We start from the raw sequence: 10,913 nt of genomic DNA, 5'->3' as shown, positions 1-10,913 counted from the left end.
ATTTCAATGCGATTGATTTCTTTTGTAATCCTAGGTATTTTATTTTACACATTTAAAAACATCACTCGGAGAAGCAGCTCCAAGGTTCCACCAGACTGTTGCCAAAGGAGTGCGTGACACATTTAAGAACGCCCAGACTAGGGGTTTACTAAGGCTCCTTCCAGTTTTAACATTACTCTTTTAAGTCAATGAACTTAAACTTAAATTTAACTACAATATGAAGCTATATTTAGGAAGCCCCATCTATTTTTTCCCTAGGAAGAAGAGAAAGAACATGATATACCGCTATCGAGCTTTCCAAAGCCGCTCTTTATGCCCTCCCAAGCCATTTGTCTCTCTGTAAGTTTAATAATTTTCCACAGTTGTTGTGTAAGCCGGCTACTGATAGACTACTGAGACAATTTCACTGAGCCACTCCTGCTTCCAGGGGACCTAATCAGAAGAGACAGCACTGGGGTCTCCCCTGCCAACCTGTGAGGTCCTGCAAATTGGGTCACAGTGTGTGCAAGGCTGAAGGGAACAACACAGACATCCTGCTACCTCTTCTCCAGTTGGGTTTTAATCCTTCTGCCTTTGAAAATATTTGTTGTCTCTTTCTATACTTACAAATGGCCTGTCTTTCTCTTTGACCCCTTGCCTAATTTCCTTTACTTGCTGGGTCTTGGCTCTTGGAAAAAGAAAAAAAAATCAACAATTATAAACTAAATCCATTTATTTTTAACACAAACCACAAAAGAAAATCATTTGTGCAATAGCTTTCAATTGCATCAAGGACACTGTCTCTATTTTTATATGACCAGCACCTCCCTGAAACCATTTTTTATGATTATTTTTTCTCCTTTTTTTCCCACTGGATGACTTAAACATAGCTCTGGAGAGGCAGATGCTTCTAGCATATTGCTCAGTTTATTATATCCACAAGAATTACAATCATTGACAGCACTGACCTTTACAAAAGGAATTGCGGGCCTGTTAATTCTAATTTGCTGATTTGCTGCGGAAGCAGTTTCTCCCTGTTTGATCCCTTCCATGGGGACCATAAGGGATCAGACATGAGGCATCTTGATTCAAGATTGCATACATACATACCTCAGTAGGGTAGATCTGCCCATATGTTAGCCCTGTGATAATATGGTACTTAAAAAAAAGAAAAGCTTCCCAACATTTTCTTATTTGAATGAAGTAAACAGACCTTGGTTAGTATTCATTTCTTGACTGTTACAAAATGTGTAGTGTAAGAAAAATTTGTTTTAAAAAAATCTCTTGGGCTATCCTCCAGACTTAGTCATTTACAAGGGCAGAGCATCATAGATTTTGAGCTGGAAGAAACTTCAGAGTCTTCTAGTCTAACCCTCTCATCAGATAACCTAAGTCCAGAGAGATTACAGTATTTAGGAAACTTAGAAATGAAAGGAACCTTGGACATTCTTGGATCAAAGGTTCATAAATTCAGAGCCAAAAGGGACCTCAGAGACCATCCAGTTCAGCCTCTCACTTTACAGATGAGGAAACCAAGACCCAGCGAAGACAAGAGGTTTGACCAGCATTACATAGAGAGTCAAGGTCAGAGGAAGGATTTGACCCATGTCCTGTGGGCAGCTAGATGGGCAGTGGATAGAGCACTGGGCTCGGGATGAGGAAGACTCATCTTCCTGAGTTCAAATCCAGCCTCAGACACTTATTAGTTGTGTAAACCTTGGCAAGTCACTTAGCCTTGTTTGCCTCAGTTTCCCCATCTGTAAAATGATCTGCATAAGGAAATGACAAACCATTCCAGTATCTTTGCCAAGAAAACCCCAAATGGAGTCACAAAGAGTCAGACATGACTGAACAACAACAACCTCTAAGTACAAATCTTTCTACTGGGCCAAATGGCACCATCTCTCCCTATAAAACAAATCTTAGGGTAAGAGTTCATCTAGGGCAGAGCAACTCTTTCATTTTAGAAAGAGGAAACTAAGAATCAAGATGAAGGGACATATGCAAAGCCACATGGGCATGTAGTTATAGCAGAGCCCAGGTCTGAATGTAGCTCCTTTAACTCCAAATCCTATGGTCTTTCCACTTTAATACTGGGGAATTCATCCACGTCTTCATATCCAAGGCCAAAAGATATTCTGGTGGACTTCAAAAAAGCATATAGGCAGATGAAAGAGTGATTAGCAGCAAGATGTCATGAATGTGGGTGGGAAAGGGGTCTGAGTGGAGCACCAGGGAGGGGTGCAGTTAGAAGGGAAATGAGGAGGAAGACTATTCAAAGCGAAGGCTGGAAGCAGAGTGGGAGAGGCACACAAAAATATTTACACAGAAGAGAAGCGAGTCTAAGTGACTGGGCCTACCCTTGGAAGGAAATAAAGCTCAGTCTTCTGAAGACTATTTCTTCCGTAGAATGCTCTGTTCTGGAGCCATGGAGAAAGAGGCTGACAAAGAATATTAGAAATAACGAAAAGGGATGTAGGGGACTTATTCTCTTCACGCTATTGTTACCTTTCCACTTTTTCTTTAAACAGAAAAATACTCAGCTCCGCCCTCGCCGTTGGCCTCTATTCGGTTTGGGTTGCGGCGGTGCGGCCGGGTACTGCGGCCCACACGGCGGCCGAGGTCGCCAGGCCCGCGGCTTCGGCGGCACGGTACCCGCCGGTGGTGGCCTCGCTGACGGCAGCGTCGGGTGGAGCGGTGGCATCCGGAGGCGCGCGACGCGCCCTCCGATGAAGCGGAGCTGCGCGTGCTCACGAAGCTGCAGCGCCTCGAGTATGTCGTGTAGCCGCAGACCGTCGCCCTTCGTGCCGACCGCTGGTACCAGAGCTTCACCAAGACCGTGCACCTGAGCGGCCTGCTTCTGCCCCCGCCCCCCGGCCCTGGCGAGCCCGGCGGCCCGGCCGATCTGGCCCCGCTGCGCTCGGCCGTGTGCGACTGCCTCTTGCAGGAACACTTCCACCTGAAGCGCAAGAAGCGGGCCCCTCTGTACCAGGGGCAGGAGTTCGTTGCCTCGCCCTCCCTCCATCAGCTCGTGGCCTCCCTGACCGGGCTGTTGACCCTCCACTACCCGAGCCTGGCCTCCGCAGCTCTCGATTTTAGACGTCCAGTTCACTTTTATTGGTGGCGTGGTGAAGAAATTATTCCAAAAGGTCATCGTCGAGGTAGAATTGATGCATTACGATACCAGATAGATGATAAACCACACAGCCGGATTCGTATGCCGAAACGGCTTTCAGAGTTTGTGCCTTTGGATTACTCTGTACCAATAGAAATTCCTGTTCTGAATTGTAAACCAGACAAACTTCCGTTATTCAAACGACAGTATGAAAATAACATATTTATAGGGACAAGATCAGCAGATCCATGCTGTTATGGCCACACGCAATTCCATCTGTTACCTGACAAAATAAAAAGGGAGAAACTCTTGAACGACAATCGTGCTGATCAAATAGAAGTTGGTTATCGAGCCAATGCCATTGCTAGTCTTTTCGCTTGGACTGGCGCACAGGCTATGTATCAAGGATTCTGGAGTGAAGCTGATATCACCAGTCCATTTGTCTCCCAGGGTGTGGGTCACAGATGGAAAATATTTTGCCTTCTTTTGTTATAAATTAAACACTTTGGCATTTACTGCACAGGCTGATCAAAATAACCCTCATAAGAATATATGTTGGGGGACAGATAGCAGGCCTCTTTTTGAAGTTATTGAAGATGGTGATGTTAAAGGCTTCATTGATGAACTTTTGCTTTTTTTGGTTCAGTTTCTAATGAACAGACCAGAAGAAACAGATCACAACTATTATAAAGACTTTTGGAATACTTAGACTTCACTGAATGTAAAATAAATCAATTATGATTTGATATAATAATGTGAAGACCTGGAATAAATTTTAGAAATATTTCTTTTAAAAAAAAAAGTACTAATTTGTTATAGTCAGAATCCTAAATTTGAATCTCACTTAAGTCACCCCCTCTGGAAACAGATTAGACTGACCCATTGTCTCTGGGAAAATCAGCCCTTTTCAGGACTGTACCAAAGACACCTCACCCTGAGAGCAAAGAGTAGAGAAGAGCAGGATAATTTCTTCCATTGATGGAACGATTCTAGGTAGGAGGTGGCACCACAGGAAGCTTTTGTTCCTGAGCAGTAAAATTAATAATGACAATTTGGTATATTCGAAAAAAATACTAAAGAGTAGGCCAAGTCACAAGGACAAAATGACAAAAAATAAAACAAAGCAAACACCCTAGCCCCCACTCCCAAAAGTGTTTTAACTGAGCCAAGAAATCAAGGTATTCTAATTAAACACATAATTTAAGAGGTGTAAAGTACTTGGCATGGAGCTACCTGAAGTAGAAAATTAATATGCTTCAATCCTAGCATTCAGTGAGTCTCTGGAATTCAGAAACAGCAAATTGTCTCCCATTGTATTTTAAGTTTGACACAAACATAGTCCAGGCTGAAGAGAAATAAAGATTTCTGTAGATGAAATAATAGCACCTTGGAACTCCTAGTATTTTTTCCCCTTTGGTGATAATATTGAGCACCTTGCAGAAAGCTCAGTAGGCTAGAAAGAATACTGGATTTGAAGCCAAAAGACCACAGAAGCAAAACTGAAAACTGTCAGACATTTCAGGATAATAGAAGGAAAAATATTGAAAAAGCAAGAGAAATGCATGACCCTGACATGCAATCCTTGAAAAATGAATCAATCGATAAGCCTGTCTTAATAATTTTCTAAATACAAGGTCCTAAACTAAGACCTGGAGCTGCAAAGACAAAAATAAAAACTGTCCCTGCCTTCAAGAAGCTTTTATTCTAACAAGGGAGACAACATGTATGTGTGTATATGCATATAGAGACACACATATAGAGACACACATGCACACACATATGCACACATGTATATGACAGATACAAAGCTGCATCCAATGGTCCAAGTATAATTCCTCATATCCAATTAGAGCTTTTCTTTTTTAGAACAAAGATGAAACCAGTAAAGCTTTAAGACATTACTAAAAGGCTTAAGTTTATCTAGGATGTTATAGAGGATGTTTAAATGCTTCAAGGAGCGCTGTTTAAAGCAAGAAAAATGCTGAAATATGATAATAGGAAGAGTTTTCATGAAAGAATTAAAAGTTAAAATCGCATTCTCCAGAGAGCTCATAATTGTAGGCAGTCATACCCATGTTTTTTGTATCATACACTCTATTCTTGGAATGGAACTTTCATTTTTTAGCAAAAGAGAAATAACTGATTAGTGAACTCATTTCTAAGGAAATCACTGAGACAAAGAGAAACATGTTAGGGTGGGGTATAACTTCCTGGGGCTAATGCCATCAAGACACCCTCCAGGAGGTGACAATAAACTTAGATGGCTTGAAGGCTAGGGTGGAAGTTTTGGGGACAAGCAAAAAAGCATCTTCCTCCATACTTTTTTAAAAAGCTCTTCCGGTTCAATGATGGCAAAATTCTCCTTTCCCAAAGAATGTGAAGAATTCCAAGAAACTTAGGTAGAATTGTACAAATTGATGCAGAGTGAAGTAAGAAGAATCAGGTTATGAATTTACATGATCACTTGAAAGGCTTCAGAATTGGAGTCCAAAGTTAAACCCATTTTTTGGCCCAGACCCACACACCTTCCAAACTATTGTTGAGAGCATCACAATGCTTCCAGTCTTCCAAGTACATGACCTCATCCTTAATTCCTCCTTACTCTTCCTCGCTCTAATTCAGGCCCTCATCACCTCTCACCTAGATTATTGTAACATTCTTTGAATAGGACTTTCTGCTTTGCATCTATCCCTTCTCCAATCCATCTTCCACACAATTTCCAGAGTGATCTTCCCAAAGCATAGGCACTCCCCTGCTCCATAAACTTCAATGGCTAACTATTGCCTTGAAGATCAAATACAATCTTCTTTGTTTAGTTTTTAAAGCACTTCATAACCTGGCACCAACCTACCTTTCCAGCTTTATAATATGTTACTCCCCTTCTCACATTCTATGTTCTAGACAGTCTGGCCTTCTTTCTGTTCTTTCCACAAGATAATATCCCATTCCTGCACCTAACTGGCAAGGCAACTCAGTGGTCAAGGGGATAAAGTACTAGGGTTGGAGTCAGGAAGACCTGAGTTCAAATCCAGCTTTGGATGCTCAATAGCTCTGCGACCCTGGGAAAACTCAGTTTCCTCGGTGATAAAAAAAAAAGGCACCTGCCCCCAAGGTTGTTATGAGGAACAAATGAGATATGTATACAGTGCTTGGCACACAATAGGCACTTGCTTAGTTAATTAATTAACTTACCTTCTTTGTATATGAAGGAAATCCTATACCTGGAATGTATTCTCATCTCCACCTCTGCTAGTCCTTTGTTTCCTTCAAAATTCTGCTCTCAAGCAACTCTACATGAAGCCCTTCCTGGTCTTTTAAGCTGTTGATTTGCTCAGCTCCCAGAAGAATTTATCTCATATTTTCAGGAAATTCCATTTATACTTATGAAAAGCTGTTTTCCCCAGAAAAATACAAGCTCCTCAAAGGCAGAGATAGTTTTGTTTTTGTCTTTGTATGCCCAAGACCTACCACAGTGCCTGGTACATAGTAAGTCCTTAATAAATGTCTTCTATTGATTGATTGATTGTACCACATTTTTCTTCATATTTGTGACAAAAAAGTCATTAAATTCAAAATATGATTGTGTGCTAAAAAATTAGAAGGATAAACGAGGAGAGGCACCTGGTGCGGTGGACAGAGGCTAACCTTAGAATTAATAAAATTAATATTAATATTCATGATGATAATAACAATAGACTTTGTGTAGCTTTTTAAGGTTTGCAGGTTACTTACAGGCATTGTCTCACTTGATGTTAACAATAGCCATATGAGTCAGGTGCAATTATTGTCCCGGTTTTCTAGATAAGGAAACAATGCATTCGTGAAGGGAATTCCTAACCCAGGAGTTCTCTATAATGATGAAATAACAGGTTCAGTCCCTAGCCCTATCTGAAAAAAAAAAAAAAATGAAACCACCACTCAGCTCCTTTCTTCCTTGCTTTTGTTGCTAACAAAGAGGTCTCTATTCTTCCCCCCTTTATAGAATGTCCATGGGGCATCTAGGTGGCTGCAGAGTGCATAGAGTGCTGGAGTCGGGAAGAATTGTCTCCCTGAGTTCAAATCTAGCCTCAGACACTTTCTAGCTGTGTGGCCCTAGGCAAGTCACTCAACCCTGTTTGTCTCAGTTGTTCATCTATAAAATGAGCCAGAGAAGGAAATTGTAAACCACTCTAGTATCTCTGCCAAGAAAACCTCAAATGGGGTCAGACATAACTGAAACGACTGAACAACGACAACAAAAGAATGTTCGTGCTTCTGTCTCTTGGCTGAGTTCTCCTAAAGGTCTAATTCAATTCCTTCTCAATTGTTCCAATTATAGTGTATGGCTGTGAGGTGGAAAAAAAAAAAAAAGCAATATCTTAATGTCAATGTTACACCCACCCAAGACCCACTGAAATCAGCTCCCCATCCACTTAGCTCTTGAACCACATACATGCGCTTACTGACGCATTTTTAGGTCTTTCTGCTGACTCAGGAAAGCAAACAAACCATTTCTGCCACCAGTTAAAGAACTCTTTTCTTCAGACTGCCCTTGGGATAGACCCAGACCCTACCACCCAGCAGTCACCGATAAATGCTGAAGCAAAATGAGTCATCAGTGGGAAAATGAGCTCAGTGACGCTCCCAGAATTAGAGTACCCACTCTTCCTGTTATACAATACTCAAGGTCAAAGGGAAGCAGTTAATATGTGAGATCAGGCCTGCATAGTAAAATACTGCTGACCCCAGTTTGCATCATCCCTGGCTTCCAGAATGTCCCAATCTGATGCCCTTTAGCTGAGACAGATAAAATGAATTGTGAGATTGTGAATGCTGCTTGTTTTAGCTTTATATTAAAATATTTGACCATCACCTTTGGGTGATGGGAGTGGAGAGGAGGTCAGGGCTAAAAAAGTGATTTAAGGTGACCAAACCATTATGTCTGTCAATGTCATTTGCTATCAATTGTCACTTTCGATCAAGTGAAATGGAATATGAAATCCCGATTAGGAGGGAAATAAAACAGCAATGGCGCATTGATTAAATTTACTTCAAAGTTTGACATGTCTGTCAAACAAATGCTGGACCATGAGGGAGTCATGTGCTTTTAAGAGACTCGCTAGAGAAAGTGCCTTGCTTACTTTCTAAATCGATAATTGAAAGCATTTGTTCAACTGGTGGATTCCTAGAATAGTGAGTGCTCAGAGGAGTATTAAATGTTTCAGCGTCCCTCTAGGAGCTAGGTGCCCCCAGACACTTTTTTCTTCCCAGATTCTTGGAGAAACTTAGGAAGAAAAGGAAAAGACTTGGTGGGTTTCTGGGCTATTACAGCTGATGAACGGATTGTTAAAATATAACTGGAAATATTTTTCTTCTATCATCTAACTGGATTTCTTGTTGTGGCAAACAACTGACCCTTCCTTGACTCTCAAAGGTTATACCAACAAAACACAATCTCTGGCAGGTCCCATAAGCTGGAAAGGTTTCCAACAGACCCGATGACCATTTGACCAACAGTCATCAGATGAAGCTCAGTTTAGAATATAATGGAAAGGTAATAAATTGAGTTTGGGAACATCCAACAACTTGTGAAGACTGACTATTAAATCACAGAGGGAGTGTGATCTGCATTGGTAAAGGTAATAGGGCCACTAGGTAGCATAGTAGATAGAGCACTGAGTTCAAATTTAGCCTCAGATATTTGCTAGCTGTGTGACCCTGGGCAAGTCACTTAACCTCTGTTTGCCTCAGTTTCCTCATCCAGAAAATCGGAATAGTAATAAACCTATCTTCCAGGGTGGTTGTGAGATTCAAATAAGATAAGATTATAAAGCCCTTAGTATAGAGCCCAGCACATAGTAGGTGCTATTTGAACACAAGCCAGTCATATTAATGGCAGCACCAATGAAATCAGACATACTGCAGTGCCAACAGAAAGGGTCTAAAACAGAGGTTTTTAACTTTTTTGTTTCATGGACTCCTTTGACAATCTGGTTGAAGCCTGTGAACCCCTTCTGAAAATATTGTTTTTAAACACATAAAATAAAATGCAAATTAAACAAAGGGAATCAATTGCATTGAAACAATTATGAAAATATATTTCAAAAACAAAACAAGTTCAGAGACACCAGGTTAAGAGCCCCTCTAGGGGAAGAGAATGATTGAGATCAGTCTGTGGTTAGCATTCTAGGGCAGGTTCCATTGGTCTCAACTGCTTTACACATTTCTCCTACCTGGAGGTGATGTCTCAATGCATTAGTCTTATCAATTAATTTATTAGTACTCATAAAACCAGGGTACTTCTTCAAATGATCCCAGGTACCATTCTTCTACCACTTTGGGGCTCATGATCCAAAGAATTGACTTAAATGTGTTTTTTTCCATGTTTTTCTCTTCTCCTCTTCTTGCTTACCTACTAACAGGAATTGTACATTATGCTATTCTTATAACTTTGAGTTTACATAGAAAGGGCAAGATTTTGAGTTTCATAGGAAAGGAGTTTCCCACAAGGAACTTACCAGCTACAATAATCCTGGAAACAGTAATATTGTAATTTTTGAATAAAAAATAGTTCTCATATAATTTAGGATGTATCTAGACCACAGGTTTGTAAACATTTTTGTTGTCATGGACCTTTCGGCATTCTGGTTAAACCTATGGACCCCTTCTCAGGATAATGCTTTTATATGCATAAAATAAAATACATAGTATTGCAAAGGAAATTAATTATATTGAAATACAGTTATCAAAATATTTTTCAAAAATAAATCCACAGGCCTTAGACCTAGATGTTAGGATCAAAAATGACAAATCTGCATACAGTGATGTTTCACATATTCACCATTTTCTGTTCTATTAATTGCCCATCACCACCCCCACCTCTCTGAACTTTAAGATATATCAAAGTGCTGCCATTTCACATTCATTGGAAGATCATCCATCTAAGTTGTGATGAAATGGGAAATTCCTACCTTGCCATATGGACAAAGTAAAGGCATCCCCAGTCACAGAAAAATGTTAATCCAAATAAATCACAAATTTCCCAAGAACCCAAAAGCCATAGGAAATACAGTGCCTCCTAGACTATCAGACCTGCTTCCTACCTGATCCCTACAGCCATTATCAAAGGGAACAATCTTAGAGGAGAAAGGCCCCATCATCTCTGCTACCACCAATTCCTAACTCAACAGGCAGGTAGACCAAGAACCCTGAGAAATGCAATGCCCCTCAGACCACAAACCGTGCCACCAGCCCAGCCTCCATCAGAGGAGTAACCCTGGTAGAAATGAGACCAGTCAATTACTTCTGTCACTTCAAACAGCCTTGGGCTTACTATTCATTCAGTTTTCCCTTCCCAATTCGTCAGATCTACACAGGGTCTGGCAAACAGTAGGTGCTTAGTAAATATTGATCGGTCCTCACCTACATTCTGCACTATCTCAATGGAACTGCTCTAAAGCCAAGTAATGGATTCTGATCTATGGAGGAGTGAAGAAGAACAGGGTTTCTTGGAATGTTTCTAGACTAAAATAGCATCAGTTCACACATAACAACAGACTCCACTTTTTCAGGCAGTTGCTCAAAGAACACCTCCAACAGAGAATCTAAGTAAGAATGTTAGCAGCCAAGAAAAATATTTAATAAATTCTCAGAGTGGATCCCCCTCTGCACTGCCTTACTTTGACTTCCATCCAGGAATATCTCAGTGAGAGTCCTGGTTATAGACTAGGCAAACAGATATATGGAAGTTTAGGAGGTGAGATTTTAGAATAACAGACCATTAAACCAAATTTATGTCATAGAAGGTAAGATTCCTGAGAGCAAAAAATTGTTTTTCATT

General features: G+C 40.7%; 1 pseudogene; it reads left to right on the top strand.

Moving 5' to 3' along the window:
* LOC138159837 (large ribosomal subunit protein mL65 pseudogene) overlaps window positions 1-3,896 on the top strand; it is an 11,055-nt pseudogene extending 7,159 nt beyond the window's left edge.
* Window positions 3,897-10,913: the final 7,017 nt, after the last annotated feature.

The sequence above is a fragment of the Petaurus breviceps genome, unplaced genomic scaffold, assembly GCF_028583685.1.
Source record: "Petaurus breviceps papuanus isolate PSGF00001 unplaced genomic scaffold, PetGlider_PUasm1.0 178, whole genome shotgun sequence".
In the NCBI taxonomy this organism is placed as follows: Eukaryota; Metazoa; Chordata; class Mammalia; order Diprotodontia; family Petauridae; genus Petaurus; species Petaurus breviceps.
This window is presented reverse-complemented; position numbering and strand designations above follow the sequence as displayed.